General features: G+C 38.1%; 1 long non-coding RNA gene across 13 annotated transcripts in view; it reads left to right on the top strand.

The window, feature by feature from the left end:
* LOC141131318 (uncharacterized) overlaps positions 1-3,654 on the top strand; it is a 139,662-nt gene extending 136,008 nt beyond the window's left edge. For all 13 annotated transcript variants that reach the window (XR_012242739.1, XR_012242745.1, XR_012242749.1 and 10 more), the window contains one exon: positions 2,159-3,654. This is a non-coding gene — a long non-coding RNA (uncharacterized lncRNA). The remainder of the gene's footprint in view (positions 1-2,158) is intronic.
* Positions 3,655-15,783: the final 12,129 nt, after the last annotated feature.

Here is a 15,783-nt window from a genome sequence, read left to right as displayed (position 1 = left end):
AGGACAAGACTCCAGTGGCATCTGGTCAATATTGGCTGTAGGGGGTCCAGTGTTGATGTTTAAATCCAGCCAAAGTTAACTCGAAGATTAAAACATCACAAAGTGGTTTGTATAGGCAGTTTGACATGCAGGGTAATCCTGGTGTCCCAGGGCCTTCACATCCTAAAGACACACTCTCTGTCCAAAAGACAATCTCAGACTTTGGGGATGATGATAAAATTCTCAGAGGGGAGAGGATTTATCCAGGGATAATACTTATCCATGGTGAGGAAGTGATATCCATGAAATCTCCACCAGATAATACTAGTCCAGAGGCACCTTCTCTGCCCTGTTCTTTTAATCGATCTCAGTAGTGGACTGTATAGCAAGACTGAAGCTGTTCTCTTCCCAGGCTCCATTTACAAAGGGTTGAGCTTACACTGGCCGGAGCAGTGAGCAGTGAACGGTGTTCACTCTAATGAGTCAAAGGCTTCATATAATAGGTAGAGAGAAATTCTTCTATCACACAATATTCTGCACACACATTATTGGACATGAATAAACTTTAATACACTGGTTACCCATTCCATTGATCTTGGTAGATTAAAAACAGTGCATGCATATGCACCCATTTATGCCTATTTGCCATCTTTTAAAAATCACAAAATCCCACTTTATCAGGGATTAGGGATATCCTTAGTGTCACTATGTTGGTAAATAGCTTATGCAGTGGCCTGCATATACCCCGTGTGTTCCATCACTACTACAGCTAAAGTAGATAAAAATATGTATTCATTGTGATATTAGATGCAATTAACCCTTATGGGATCTATATAGTTTTAAAGGAACATCTACAACTGACAGCCATCAAATATGTATGCATATCATATTGGAGTCATCATTTCATTTATTTGGTTAAATGTTATACAAGAAGAATGTTAGTACAGCTTGTTTCTAAAATGTGATATGAAAATATTAATTCACTTTCAACTAATTGCAATTAAATTTATAAGCTTTCAAATCTACAATAGATAAAAAACAAAAGATCAACTTTTATTTAAAGCATTCAAAAAATTAGTTTGATCACAATTAAATAACTCTTGCTTGCCTGATTTTGTGTGTTATAAGAGCTATGTCTAGAACGCGGTTACAATCATTATTCATAAGTGATTGAATTTAGTCAACTTGTATATCCATAGTCCATCACTTGAAAATGGTGATTGTATTTATATTAGTGAACTTGCAGTTATGTAAAGTTCATTTTGGAGTGTCTATCCCTTTCTTCTAAGATGTAAGCAGTACTCAATACTTCAGTACTGCCTAGACTTTAGAAGAAGGGGGTAGACACCCTGAAAGTGTACCCTAAAAATTAAACCATTAGAGCACGTTTACACTCTTTGGGGCTGATTTACTAAAACTGGAGCGTGCAAAATCTAGTGCAGCTCTGCATAGAAACCAATCAGCTTCTGACTTCAGCTTATTCAATTAAGCTTTGACAAGAAAAACTTGGAAGCTGATTGGTTTCTACGAAGAGCTGCACCAGATTTTGAACTCTCCAGTTTTAGTAAACCAACCCTGTGCGTGTCAGCAAAGCACGGAAAATTGAGTGCTTTCGTAAATGCACACCATGCAACGGCTAATGCATGCATTTGGTGTGGCGCCATTTTGCAAAAGAGTCAATTACTTCTGTTGCACATTTCTTGTGTTAAGAGCAGCCTGTTGAAATGAATTTGCTGGCTCATAAGCAACGCATGGGAACGTATAAATAACGTGCAAGGACACGCATGTGTCAGCGTCTTACTTCAAATAAAAAAGTATCATGCACAGTACTCAACCATGTGGTCTCTTGCTTGGGATAGCCACATGCTGCTAGTTTGCCTTTAGGAACAAACAGCCATATTCAATATGGCAATCACATTTTAATTACAGCAGCCAATTATAATTTACTCTTCTAAAGTCAGTACAGTATGAAAGCATAATGTGGATTTTAATTGGTTGCTATGGGTTTTTGCGTTTAATAATTAGAGCTTCATCTTTACCAAGCAAGGCCGTTAGAGCAGGTTACCTTTTAGCATCACCCAAGACTGACAGCCTTGCAAGCAATCTTACTCTTTCCCCTAGATCAGGACCTCTGTGCTTTCTGACAATTAAGTAACCAAGTGTTTGTTCTGTCTTTCAGGTCACCAAGATGTGCCACTGAATGTCCTCAAACAGCATGACTCAGCTAATGTGCTCTGTAAATAAACTGGACGCATAATGGACTGTAGGTGGAAGGAAAACATCATTATTATTCAAGTTTAAAGTAGAAATTAAAGTGGAACCAATACACAAGATTTCACCTCTGCAATGATAATGCAAAATTCCAAATGTATTTCATAAAATAGTATAGTTTCTATACTTTATCAGACATGAGAAATATTTTAGTGTGGTTTCAGATTTGTACAAAAGTTAAAGCGATTCATGAATGTAATGAAATGCATACAATTAGGTCTAATTTTAATGCATATCAACAAAATATGTATTCATTTTTTATTATGGCTATTATTATTGCCTTTAGAGTTTTATTATTACAATTAAGAAAGTACTGCTATAGTATGCAACATGTGTTCTATAGGAGGTATGGGCTTACACTGCAACTATATGAGAACGAGAACTAGGCATACTGTTTGTACTTTAGAAATGACAATAATCTGCTAATGTATTAAATGATTACATTATTAAAGTCTTTTTGAATGAAAAGGTGACCTAAAAAGATTGATAGATATACCTACTTCTCTTGTGCTGTGTAATTTAATTTTTAATGTAATACATGAAAACTTATATTGCAATGTATATGTTAATTTGAAACAATTGCACTTTACAAATAAATTATAACCTCCTTATGTAATGATTTGTGTTGTACTTGAGGTGGTTATTTTTTTATGTTGAATATACTGTATTTCACTCTAACCCAGTGAATCTGTATGTGATGTGAATACTCGGCGGATGGTTTACTAATGTAAGCTTTATGTCAGACTTGAAATGTTCACGCAGCTGAATGGAACATTTCTGTTGTTAAATATATTCTAATGGGTCTTCCAAACAACAGCTTTACTAGCCTAATGTGAAGAACCCACTAACCTTATTTTGGGAATAAGTACAATTCTAAGGGGAGCACATATATCTGTATAAAAAGGTAATTTCATACTTTTCCTTTAATCTGGCTATGTATGGGCTGCTACAATCTTCAAGGTTGAGAAGTTGGAGAGGTGGAAAATGCTATTGGTTGATGGCAATATTGGCTCCCAAGAGTTGCTGTTCCCCAAGACCTCCTGCTCTCTATCTCCCTTGTCACGTCATCCTATACCCACCTCCACGTCTTCTCCAGAGTCTCTCTCATCCTCTAGAACTCCCGACCCCAATCTGTCCAGCTATCTCTGTCTGCCTTTAGGCGATCCCTGAAAACTCATCTCTTCAGGGAAGCCTAACCCACTTCTGCCTATCAACTGAACTTTTAATTCTTCCACCATCTCATCCCACACAGTTATTTCCTTTTGTGCCACCACCCTCACTATTAGATTGTAAGCCATTACAAGCAGAAGCCTTGTATTGTATTGTAACTGCACTGTCTCCCTTTATATTGTAAAGCACTGCACAAACTGTTGGTGCTCATTAAATCCCATAGAATAATAATAATATCTCATCTGTATCCATCCTTTATTACTGAGCTGAAACAGTAGGGTATTATTTCCGTGGTATCCATACTTAATTTTGGTCAGGGCTTCTTTTCTCAGAGAATAGGTGCAGGTACTCCCCTCTTCCAAGTCACCACTTGTCTCTGCCCCTACCCACCTCCGAGCACTGTTCCTATGTTCCACCCCCTACCCACCTCCCAGTACTACCCCTTTTAGAGAAAACAGAACCAAGTATCATTTTTTGGTGCTATGTAATCTGTATGGAATTTGTTAGCAATAATATAAAAACCAGTAAAATAGATCCTTTGCAGCCAGTAACAATAGCCCCCCCAAGCAACAATAGATCCCATTAGCAAAAATAGATCCCAACAGCAAAACCAGATCCCCCCAGCAACAATAGAATCCCTAAAAAAAAAACTACCCCCTAACAACAACTGTTCCACCCCAGGAACAATAGATCTTCCAACATCCAGAATTAATAGACCCTCCAGCATCCAACAACAATAGACCCCTCCCTCAACAACCAGGAACAATTGACCACCCCAGCAACAAAAGCCCCCCCCCCCAGCAAAAATAGACCCCTCCATCAAAAACTGATGACTGATGACAACTGATCCCTCAAACAACAATTGATCCTCCAGCAGCCAGCATCAATGGAACCTCCAGCACACCCCAGCACCCCTTGCCATTAGATCCATTCAGTTCTGGTGGTTCCGGAACTGCGTTCCCACTAAAAAAAAAGCCCTGTTTTTGGTGCCTCAAAAGTTTACTCATTTGCACAAATGTGGTCTGGTGTACAGAAAAAGTCTGGATGGCTGTTAACCATCAGCCCAAGCTGGATAACAACAGATATAAAGCTATAGTTAATATGATGTCAGTATAAATATGCAAGTTTACCAAGATGTCAGTATAAAACTCTGTTCTGGGGAAAATTTTAACAAAGTTCCATATTGCATAAACTCCAATGTATTCTACTGTCACACATACAAAAAAAAACCAAACAGAATACAAAATTATGCAAAAATAATCTGTATGAAACATGTAGGACTTGCCCAGCCCTAACTTGCCATATGGTCTATGTAATTTGACACAGAACCATCTTTAACACAAATACTTCCCAGAGCAGACCTTGTGGCTGCAGACATAACACACTTTTGTGTGTTGTGATGGAAATGACTAGACACCATGGAAAGGCTGTATACAGGCTGTTATGCAAATGAGCGGAGAGGCTGAAAGGGCTGTATATTGGATGCGTAGAAATGGCTAGCCTGGACTTGAAGGCTGTACACTGACTGTGATAAATGACTAGAATACATGGAAGGGCTGTATACTAGCTATTGTAACATACAAATGACACTGACAATCTTGATCACACAGGGTCGAAATAGTTCAACAACCTACCTTTCAATCCAACAGAGGCTCAATGGAATCATGTTCGGTTCACAATACATGGTATTATAATGAATGCAAAGGTTTGCTCAAAAGTCAAGCAACAATGTATTTTTGGTCAAAGCCTATTGAAAACATCAGCAGTGAGCTTTCCTTTTTTTATATCCCTTTCTTTCATCCTTAAGGAAAATCACAGGGTATAAACATGTCAATCCACAAGCAATGGCTTTTTGTTGGAAGCAAAGTTTAAGTGCAAATGAAATTGTATGCTTGTTTGGCAAACTTCATTTCAATCTCCAGCTATGGGACCAATGTTTCTCTCCTCCTTTTACAGTCCATAAACTGACAATAGGAAAGAAAATAAGGTTTTCTTGGCACCTGCCCAATAAACGGGTTTCCTGTTGGGGGTATGAAAGAAAAGCATTGCTGTGTACAGATTTCTTCAGCAAATGAAATGCTGTACTTATATTAGAGGGTTCCTCTGTTGTGGTATGAATAATCCGTTAGAATAACGCAATCCAGGTTCCAACTACCCTTCAGACCTTTTTTAGGGGGAAAAAAAAGTGCAATGCTGATGTACAAAATTTAGACACTCATATGAGCCTATATCTGTTTTTCATCTTTAACCAGTTTTTCAGCAGTCCAAACAATGGGTGTATATTGTGGGCTATTGTGCACATTGTGTATGTATAGTAAAACATTTACATTACAAAACCTCAAATTTTATATTTTCTCTACAGAAATGGTAACTTTTGCATGCATATATTTGGGCATTGTATTAGAACCTGTTTAACATAAAGAACTATGTTTGGTTGCAGGCATAATGCTGCTTTAAACAAGCCCTTATACTTATATCTTTCCCCTTACTCAAAGGCTACTACTCTGATCTCCGGCTCCTTTTACTAAAACCTGTAGGATAGTTCTCAATTTTATCATGACAAAGATCACAAGGCAATACATTAACACACTCTTTGCTATATTTTACAGCCAGCATTGCTCTCTTCAGAAGCGTTATCTGCTGTTTGTTTCACCTTGCAAAATAAGATAAGCCTTGGATTTTTCATTATCATAAGATCTGTGGAAAATATGAAAAAAATATCATTCTTTCTGCTGTTCCCCACTATCTTGCTGATGGTAGAAGCACGTACACTTCTCTGTAGCTTCCAAATAAAGGAGTTTATCGTTGTCATTGGGGATGTTTTATCAGAAGACTGATCACTGGTAACTCAAAAATAAAAGAGCGTTTGATCTGAAAAATAAAAATTAGGCAAGGACAAGCGTGCATTGGGGTACATTTATCAAAGTCAAAAAATACTCTTCTATTAATTTTGATCCACTCTACAGTACAATTTCCTTATAAATCAAAAACGTGTCTGTAGTAAGCAGTAGTGATGAATAGTGTATAACATTATTAATAATAATAATAATAATAATAATAATACAAATTTCAGCAGATAACAAGATTAAAACTAAAAAATTTTGCTAAAAGAACAAAAATTACTAGCTTCTTGCTCAGATGTCATCATTATGAGGGTAGCATTGGCATAACTTATATTGCTACACCCATGACATCATGGACAATAAGGTCAGCCATTCATGGTTCAAATTTCTTTTATGCAACCACAGGTTGCAGGAAAGAAATGTGTACAATTCCCTCATCAACACAGATAGTGTTGACAGGAAAATCCCTCCAACTGAGCCATTGTCTGCTCCTGGTTGGTGGGCCGGGGAAGCCATCCCCGACGTGAGAAGACAGTGAATATCACTAGCGGCTATAGCGATAATCGCAAGAGAATCTGGCAGGCTGGCAGTATCCTAAGTTGATCAATCAATCAACTTGGTACATTTAGCCTGTCCTTTGAAGGTTCAGCAGGAACCGGACAAAATTCAAATAGTGTATGGCTGGTCTTAGACACAACTCCAGCCAAAACCGTTTTTTGTTTTAGTTTTGGACAGAGTAGGGAAGTGACAAAAGCTATCTTTTCCTCACTTTTATTTGTACAGGAAAGGATGGAAAATCTCTCCAGTGGGTACTGAGATTGCAACAGAACACTTTATTCAGTAAAAAGTGGAAGAATGAGAAGTTCTGTGTGGTTTCTATTATTGATGAGCAAATGTGCTTAGGCTTGATTCGCAGTTTGATTCTGCAAATTGCAAACTTTAATCCAAACCCCACTGAAGAGAGCATTTTGAAAATCAGTTCTGGCTATAAGGATAATAGACAAAGATTTGCCAAGGGCACGGGGAGCTGTGCACTGCCATGAGGGACTTGTACTAATGAAAAAGAAAAACTATTTTAAGAAATACCATTCAGTGGGAAGAGAGTGCTCCATCCTATGTGACTTTGGGAGTGACATGGAAAAAAACACCAATCCTTCAAATGACATGCTCCAGAGATGCCTTTAAAGTGGTTGTAAATCTCAGCATGAAATATGAGCAAAGCATATCCCTCTATAGCATGTACTTGAATCAATCCAGAGTACTAAGGGGTTGATTTACTAAATGTAAATAGACTGTGCACTTTGCAGTTGCACTCTGTAAGAGCAATTGCTCCAGAGCTAAATAAATGAGCAGAAGCTCTGCTGACTTCCATCACCCAATCATCTGCAAGCAAAAAAGCTGTTTTCTTTAATTTTCTTTGCACGTGATTGTGTACTTTTTGCAAAGTGAAGCTTTACCTCATTTACTAAGCACTGGAGCAACTGCACTTTGCAAAGTGCACAATCTATCTATTTGCCTTTAGTAAATCATCCCCTAAGTGTAATTTCTGTCTGCTGCCCCTTTCCTCTGCTATCGACATGAGTCATTTCTGAAAAGTTTTCCTGACACCATAGGTTAAAAAGGTGGCAGGGGAGAGAGCTCCAGCACATAGTCTGTTATTGACAGCCTCAGCTCTGTTCCTGTGTGCTGTGTGAAGGGTGTTGTGTCCCTTCCTTCCAAGCAGCTCTCAGCTCTCCTCACTGAGCTGTGCAGAGTGTAACTTTAGATCCCCACCTCCTGCTTTTCTTGCTGTAAGCTGAACAAAAAAATCCTCTGGTCTGCATGCATGAGCTAAGGGCAGATGGATTACAGGGAGTAAATGTTACATGAATCATCTGCCCTTACTCAAGATGGCCATGACCAGAAATGCTAGGGGGAGTTTTTCAAAGTAATTTCTCAGCAAAATAAAGTATGGAAACGTGAATGAATGGGTGAGTTTCCTTTGAGTATTAAAAATGAACTGAATAGTGTTTTTGGTTTTGTGGGGCTCAGATGCAGTGTAGTTCTGCTTTAACTCTTTTTAGACAGTTTTTGCTGTGACACCTAATTTTTTTTTATTCTAGCAATAATAGGCTGGAATTGAACAATTGGTGTAAGCAGACATAACAGATCTAAAAGCTAATGGAACATTTACCCCTCAAACATAAATACATTAATTAATTAATATAAAACCCTAAGCTTCATAAGAATTTCCAAACAATGGCAAAACACTTTTCATAGCATAGGTTATCGTTTTTTAGAGCAAACAGTACACAGTTTAATAAAATGTCTGGATAGACTGCACAAAAACACTTCAAAACCACATTCCAGACATGAGGCAGCTGTTCTGCTGAAATAAAAAAAGTGCCATATTTCAGATACAATAACCAGACATATGGCTGGGGGTATATAATTAAGCAACTTTATTGGGCATCAATGTAAAAAGAAGAGACAAGGCAGACAGGCAGGCAAGGTGTATCATATCAATGGCAGCAATCAGAAATATTGTACAGACTCACTGCACATTATGTAAACAGTTCTAATTGGTCACAAGGGGGTAGGAGGTAGAGAAGAGACAGGTTTTATTGGGAAATAAAAATTACATAGTATGATGTCTGAGACAACAGCCATAAATATTGCACAGACATGCTGCACATCATGTAAGCTGTTTCAAAAGGCTGCAATTGAAGAGGGAGAGATGAGGCAGCTTTTATCTAGAAATAAAAATTACAGTGTATAATGTCAGAGACATCCATAAATATGCCTCTGACATTACAGTGTATAATGTCAGAGGCACCCTGAAATATTGCATATCGTGAATGGTTTTACTGGACCACAATTCTAGAGGATTTTAATCAAGTATTAAAAACTAGAAATATTGCACAGACATGTATTATATTAAAGACAAGAGACAGATTTATTGCAAGTCACACTGCAGATCATGTAAGAATTTTTACCAGGCTGCAATGTAAAAAGGTGGCAGGTTTTTTTGTGAAATAAGATTTTTAGTGCATTAGGTCAGAGACAACATCCAGAAATATTGCACAGACACGCTGTACATCATGTAAGGGGTTTTACTAGGCCTCATTTGAAGAGGGAGAGGGGAGATAGTTTGTAAAATGAAATAAAAATGACAATGTATTTTGCCAAAAACAACATCAATAAGTATTATACAGATGTAATGCACATCATGTAAGCAGTTTTGAGTGTCTACAATGTAAGAGGGAAAGATGAGGCAGGTTTTATCATGAAATTAAAATGTGTGTATTATGTCAGAGACAACAGCCAGAAATATTGCACATGCATTAAACACATCATTAAAGTGTTTTTTTAGGCTGCAATCGGAGAGGAAAAGATAATGTAGTCTTTAATGTGAAAATAATTTAGAGTGTATTATGTATGGGACAAAGGCCAGAACTAAATTAAAGACTCCATAGCCAGTTGGAGCAGGATACATTTTGAAAGGGACAGACAGCATGCAGCTATTGAATCAAAATATCCACATCTTAGTGTATATACATATCAAGCATTTCAGCAGTTGGAGTAGACTACATTTTTTTTTTAAACAATAGATTTTTATTGAAAGTATTTAGTTAACAATACAGATTGACATTGTCACATTAGTCATTTGTAACCAACTTAGTTACACTGGTTCATAAGATTGTTCTTATATAAATACAATATTTGGTAGTCTGTACCAGCCTACCCCTATTGGGTTCAAACTGTAGGCATGGATAGGCCACCAATTGAGTTAATTAGTTGAATACAGAAAATTATAAAGAAAACAGAAAAAAAAAAAAAAAATATATATATATATATATATATATATATATATATATATATATATATATATATATATATATATCATTAAAATAACCAAACAAAACTTGCTACATAGATTAATAAAGTAGGTCCAGGGTGAATAGGCTACATTTTAAAAATGTCACAACACATGCAGATGTTCATGCCAAATATACACAACAAATGGTATTTTTTCACCCTTAAAAAAAGAAGGAATAATGTGAACCCTACATAGGTATTATTTCTGCCATTTCTTTCAGGTCTTATTGGCCAAAGACACATCTCCAATTAGCTTTCGAGGACAAAAACAAAATTAGATTTATATTTTTCTAACTAAAATAGACATAATATGTTACACAGAGCATACAAATATTTCTACATTCTCCTGTAAGCCTCATTGCCTAAAACCCCATCCTCATATAGCTTTGCTAAAGAATTAAAATTTTATATTTTTCAGATTACAATAGAGACAATTTTCAAAGCATACAAATATTTCTACAACTACATTCCCATTTATCTTTGGAGTATCATAAAAGTTTTTTTACATTAAAATTGAAACAAATATAATACACAATGCATTGGCATAATTTTAAAAAATGTCTGAGGAGCCTCATTTGATAAAGCACTTACCTCATGCAGCTCACAAGTGGGAATGGTGCTGTGCTAATCCTTATGTACGCACCGGTGCATAGGTGCAATCATACTAGGGTATTGCTGGGTAGAAGGCTAATCGCCTGCACTCAGTATGCAATGTAATATTAAACTCAAGCAAAAACTAAAAGTATAAACGTGCTGTGCTCAATTAGAGAATAAAAAATAAATACATTAATAAAATAGGTGGAGATAGTCAGACGAAACATAAATAGTACTATATAAAAATATCAACATAAGTGTATTAAATATGCAGTGTAAGCACTTCGCATATAGTGCAATAAATAAATAAATAAATAAATAAATAAATAAATAAATAAATAAATAAATAAATAAATAAATATATATCTGAAGCATTGATCACATAAAAACAAACTAAACCGCAAAGGTGCAATGTTACAATGGATTGTCCGAAGAGATCACAATGTCTGTGACAGATGCAATAAAGTGTCCAGTGCCAACAATAGGTGCTCACAGTTGTATGAAGACAATATTAAAGTTCAAAGAAAAAGTGACTTGTGCAGCAGCAAACAACTCCAATGCTTCATCAAACGTGCCAAACAGTGAGATAGTGCAGGCAGCAGCTGGATTTTAGCATCACTTGCTTAAATAAGTGGAGAGTGTGAAGTGTATAAACCAGTCCTCTTCATGCAACAATCCTACACTGGTAGGTAATGGCCCCTTACCTCATTACACTGAGGCTACAGCATAAGGCAATCAGCACTTGTGGTATCTCCTGTGGGGGCAGGTCCTGGGTCCCGGACTGTCATTCAATATACCTCAGATCCACAGGGGGCATAGTGGCCAAAGGAGAGACAAGGATGCCACATAGTGTAGTATTTTAAAATATTAAGGCTTTATTCATAAATAACAAACAGGGGTACTCACACAGTGAAGTGGCAGAGGATAAAATGTAACCAAACGAGCGGCGAGCTCATACACTGCTGACAGTGGAAGGTGCCGGTCCCTACGTGTGGCGTCACGTGTCACTTGGCTTCATTAGGGGATGATAGAGGGCACACAGGGTTGTCTTTAAATAGATCAGGTAAACTGGATGTACGGCGGCCATTTTCTCGAAGTCCTATGGGAAAATACCATAGCGGCCATCTTCCTGGGGATACACGGGGGCGGCCATTTTCCTGGTTATCAAAAACGGACAGAGACATCGGCAAGGCTGCTGGCCGGTGTGAGCTCAGTCTCTGCCGTATCGACCTGTTGGAATCATATGGTGATCTGACCTGAATACAAAGAGGGGGTGGCCTGGGTGGTTAACTGAATCCCCCCAAGTGTCCACTTGTCCCGATAACGATCAGTGTATGAATCTAGAAGATTACGGGCTATAAATGGTATAATAGAGACAAGGGAAGGTGAATATAAGATATGGATGTGATATAGGGAGATATGTTGGTACTTCACTATAGAGATGTACCTTCCACTGTAATCAATGCACTCTCATACAGTTACTACACATATAATCATCCTAATATTTTACTCAACATTTAATATATATATATAAAAAGAATATACGAAGTATTATGATAATAATATAGTGAGGTGAGAGGCAATAAAAATATATAAAAAAATTTTGTTAAAAAATATAATAAAAATTCTATAAAACGCCCATAAGGTTAAAATTCAGTATAAGAATAGTGATAATCATGATAATCAACGGGTCCAAAGGGATCACATGGTGGCCATATTATTTGGAGACTACCTTGCAATAACAAATTGTGGTCAATTACATTTTTTACCACCTTATCCCGAATAGTAGGTGCTCTTTTATATATAAAGTGCGGAAGTGTGGGTAGGGATCCTTGTAATTGTTTATCTGCTAAAAGGATGTGCCAGTGGCTTTTAATGATCTTTTCAACTTTCTTATGCTGTGCGCTAAAGTCTAGAATTAAAGGTGCTCCCCCTAGTGGCTGTTTAGATTTGTTGGTATCCTTAATCAATTCATTTCGATCCATCGCAGAGACCTCTTTCACTTTCTTTTCTATGAATTGGCGATCATATCCTTTATTTGAAAATCTCAGTGCTAGCTTTTCTGCTTGGTCTAGGAACGTGTTAAGCTGCGTACAGTTCCGTCTTAGTCGTACGACACACAAGGTCAGGACCCTCAGCCAGGCTGAATCCAGATGGATATTCACGTTGGACACATTTGCACCTCGGGGCCTTAACATAGAATTCGATTTGAATTGTTTTCTGAGTGACTTTTAGTCTTGTATATATATGCACCTATTTCGCTATTAAAGTCGGCACCCCTACCATTCCCCCATCCCCTTTCCTTGTTTCTCCCAATTTTCCATCCCTGTACCCTTGTTTACGGTACCACAATTTGTTATTGCAAGGTAGTCTCCAAATAATATGGCCACCATGTGATCCCTTTGGACCCGTTGATTATCATGATTATCACTATTCTTATACCGCATTTTAACCTTATGGGCTGTTTATAGAATTTTTATTACATTTTTTAACAACATTTTTTTATATATTTTTATTGCCTCTCACCTCACTATATTATTACCATAATACTTTGTATATTCTTTTTATATATGTATTAAATGTTGAGCAAAATATTAGGATGATTATATGTGTAGTAACTGTATGAGAGTGCATTGATTACAGTGGAAGGTACATCTCCATAGTGAAGTACCAACATATCTCCCTATATCACATCCATATCTTATATTCACCTTCCCTTGTCTCTATTATACCGTTTATAGCCCGTAATCTTCTAGATTCATACACTGACCGTTATCGGGACAAGTGGACACTTGGGGGGATTCAGTTAACCACCCTGGCCACCCCCTCTTTGTATTCAGGTCAGATCACCATATGATTCCAACAGGTCGATACGGCAGAGACTGAGCTCACACCGGCCAGCAGCCTTGCCGTCGCCGATGTCTCTGTCCGTTTTTGATAACCAGGAAAATGGCTGCCCCCGTGTATCCCCGGGAAGATGGCCGCTATGGTATTTTTCCATAGGACTTCGAGAAAATGGCCGCCGTACATCCAGTTTACCTGATCTATTTAAAGACAACCCTGTGTGCCCTCTATCATCCCCTTATGAAGCCAAGTGACACGTGCCGCCACACGTAGGGACAGGCACCTTCCACTGTCAGCAGTGTACAAGCTCACCGCTCGTTTGGTTACATTTTATCCTCTGCCACTTCACTGTGTGAGTACCCCTGTTTGTTATTTATGAATAAAGCCCTAATATTTTAAAATACTACACTATGTGGCATCCTTGTCTCTATGCCGCTATGCCCCCTGTGGATCTGAGGTATATTGAATGACAGTCCGGGACCCAGGACCTACCCCCACAGGAGATACCACAAGCGCTGATTGCCTTATGCTGTAGCCTCAGTGTAATGAGGTAAGGGGCCATTACCTACCAGTGTAGGATTGTTGCATGAAGAGGACTGGTTTATACACTTCACACTCTCCACGTATTTAAGCAAGTGATGCTAAAATCCAGCTGCTGCCTGCACTGTCACAGACATTGTGATCTCTTCGGACATCCATTGTAACATTGCACCCTTGCGGTTTAGTTTGTTTTTATGTGATGAATGCTTCAGATATTTATTTATTTATTTTTTGCACTATATGCGAAGTGCTTACACTGCATATTTAATACACTTATGTCGATATTTTTATATAGTACTATTTATGTGTAGTCTGACTATCTCCACCTATTTTATTAATGTATTTATTTTTTATCCTCTAATTGAGCAGAGCACGTTTATACTTTTAGTGTTTGCTTCAGTTTAATATTACATTGCATACTGAGTGCAGGCGATTAGCCTTCTACCCAGCAATACCCTAGTATGATTGCAGCTATGCACCGGTACGTACATAGGGATTAGCGCAGCACCATTCCCACTTGTGAGCTTACGTCCGTATCAGGGGCCAGGCTGGACCCCATTCAGTGCAAGCTGCTTTTCCCCCCTCACCACTTTTACTACCGCATGGTAGCGCAGGAATAATATACTTGACATTGTTTACCTCATGCAGCTGTTGAGGGGGAAAAAAGTGTTAAAGCAAAGGAATATTGCACATACTGCATAGATAATCAGTGACAGATCACATGCAGTTTTGCAGCCCAAAAAATACTTATTTAAGTGTTACAGTAAATTGGATATGACCTGGCACACTCGCTTAACACACATGGCGTGCCTCCATCCCTATATTGGTTTATAGAAAAGGAAAGATAGTTGGGACTTTGAGTGAGGCCTGCCATGTCAAAATGGAGACAAAATCAATACATGAATGAAATTACAATACATGATTTATTGTTGCAAACTAAACATTTATTCCAGATTATTGAGCTTCCCTCATGCTGCTTGGCCAATTGAGCATGACGTTGATGGGGCCCCGCCCTGGACAGGGAGTATAAAGCGACCTGGGACGACTGGTGGTTCATCTGCCTGATTCAATCACATGGAAACACACGCAGATTCGAGCCAGCTTACACATACCATTTACAGATCAACATTGGGGTTAATTCATTCCCCTATTCACATTTTACCGAGAGCTTTGTCATCACTTTCTGGTATGTTTTTATTTGGGTTTAATTATACATTCACCCCCTCATGTAGTCCCCCTGCGGGAACACTTAGAGATATCTTCACATTTTCACATCTGCACTAACCAATTTATTATTTATCACATATTCCCTACAAGACACTATGCACGTCACATGCACACAAACCACACTGGATCATGCTATGACCACCCTGTCGTCCTTTGGGTGCTCTCCTTGGTCCTTGGGGGGTCTCCCCGTCTCAACCCCGGGGAGATACTATACATGGTATCCCCACTCTCCTGTGCAGACACCGGGCCCAGCTTTGAGGCCATGCAAGAAGTTATCCATTTTTGTTCCCATCTTGTTGGAATATATATATATCTTTACTCCCCCTTCACTATAGGACATCGTTAACAACCAGTATTTATTTCCCTTTCTAGTATATTACATTATTACACTCCTGATGAATGGCTGAAATGCCAAGAAACGCATTGAGTGCCACTAGATGCCAAAAGATACCTGGTC

The sequence above is a fragment of the Aquarana catesbeiana genome, linkage group LG03 (assembly GCF_042186555.1).
Source record: "Aquarana catesbeiana isolate 2022-GZ linkage group LG03, ASM4218655v1, whole genome shotgun sequence".
NCBI classification, from domain to species: Eukaryota; Metazoa; Chordata; class Amphibia; order Anura; family Ranidae; genus Aquarana; species Aquarana catesbeiana.
Note: the sequence above shows the minus strand (reverse complement) of the source record. Positions and strands in the feature narration are given on the sequence as shown.